The sequence below is a fragment of the Teleopsis dalmanni genome, chromosome 2, assembly GCF_002237135.1.
Source record: "Teleopsis dalmanni isolate 2A chromosome 2, ASM223713v2, whole genome shotgun sequence".
NCBI lineage: Eukaryota > Metazoa > Arthropoda > Insecta > Diptera > Diopsidae > Teleopsis > Teleopsis dalmanni.
In genome coordinates this window covers 162,246,517-162,248,636 of record NC_051847.1, presented here as the reverse complement: position 1 = coordinate 162,248,636, position 2,120 = coordinate 162,246,517, and positions in this window count along the sequence as shown.

Here is a 2,120-nt window from a genome sequence, read left to right as displayed (position 1 = left end):
AAAAAATATAAATAAATGGAATTTTAAAAATAGAAACATGCAAAATTCCGCATAATATCACACTCAGCGCATATTGCAAAACTGTCAAAATGTTTAGATTACTGTCAGCAAGATTTGCATTTTGCTCGTACTGCTCTGACGCAGCGCGCACAAAAGTATGCAAGCCACAAGAACTCCGTCAGTGCAAGAAGTAATATGCAAAATATGAGTGGGTAGAGCGTGGCGATGTGCAACAATGTAGGGTTATAGATTGCAAGCAAAAATTGTTGCATTTACACATTGACTTCTATTGGATAAAGAAAAACTTGCCAATTCTGCAGTTAAGACTTGCGGCCCAACAGAGAGAGCCTGCCAGAGTAATGTTATCTATAACCAAGCAACGTTGCTTAATACGACATATAACTTGATTAAATTTGTTCGAAAAAATGAAATGTAGTAGATTTTGAAAGGATGATTAGCTCTAACTGATATACCTTGAAAATTAGGCAAACATTTTAGTCCTCACTGCACAAAAATCTAAGGAAGATTTTCTATTACATCATAGCACAGTTGCAATCTGCAGTGCACAGCTATTCGGTTATGTAAGGTTGCCACGTTTTTCCATCATAACATTTTGTCAGCTACATTTCTGACAAAAATAGGACGAGTAAAGTAGAATAATTTGAATAGAGTAGAGTTAAGTGAAGTGGAATGAGTGGAGTACGTTTGGCAAAAGAATAACAGAAAATAAAATATTTATCTATTTTGCATTTATCTTACGATGAAAGCAATTTCAAAACGAAACACAACTAGTACTTGCATATTTTTCTATATATTTTTGCATTTTTCACTGCAAACGAATGAGTTTCTTGTGTCATGGAAAAAAGATTTTTTGTTTGGCAGTGGCAATGTGAGTAGTTGATTGGGTAAGCCATTGACAATAAGCCGAGTTGTAGTTATACCACAATTGGAGAAATTGACGCAATTGAATTCTAATTTGTTCGCAAAACATTTTAAGATGATGTTGTCTGAATGATATCACAATGCCAAATACATGTACACATAATACAAAGTTCAAAGATGAACTATAAAGATATTGGAAAATCAAAACATTTTTTTCCTACATATATGAAAAAATATATTTTCAAGATATGATATGTCACTGGATGAACTTATAATGACTTTATTAAATTTTAATTAAATTGAACTATATTTAATATATATTTAGATATTATCTGCCACAGTGTTCATCTATATTTATTAGGTTTTCTATTAAATTGTTATTAGTAATTTTTTTTTATCTTCTTTAATTATAAATAAGAATGAAACATACAATATTTTCATATTATATATTGACATCGTGAAAAGTTAGTAGTTCTTATCAAATTCACTACATTTTATAACTCTGTTAGAATAAGCGTTTGGATATTTAGTTATGGTAATTAATTCGAAAACATACTAAATTTCCATAAACTAACTACATTTTTGTTGTTGTCCTTTTATTACTATTCAAATCCTTTTAATATGACATTTCTTTTCCTCATGAGACGCGTAACATTCGACAGAAAAATTAACATTATACTAAACAAATTTTTTATATAACATTTAATTAATAAATATTATTTAAACTACAATAAAATATTCATTAGTTGGTATATTAGTTTCTATCCAATCTTAATAGTATTTAAAACAAACTTCCAAGTCTCTATAACTGCAATAGCAGCAACTTTTTAAAAATTAATTTAAAAAATATGAGTCTTTTGTGAAATAACATAACTGCGACTAAGTAATAAATAAGTATTGCTAACTGGAATTTAATTATTATAGTCGGTAGGTATACCGACGATCCTGAGGATCAATTAAATCCTATTGGACCATTGCGTCACGCTTCAAAAAACTCAGGAGTTTCAAACCACCTTGACCCTTTGATATAGCTTAAAATATTTTTTAGAAGGCGGTCTTGAAGTTAATCAATATAATCAAAAAAGTAAGCCCCTAAGATTGATAATTGAAACCGTGTATGCTCTGGATAGTAACAAAGTAGATGTGCAGCAGTTTGATCGTCCTCCCCAGAAATGTATTAGGAATAATTAAACGGAGGAGTCAATCTTCTAGTATCGTTCATGAATCGGCTGTGGTCA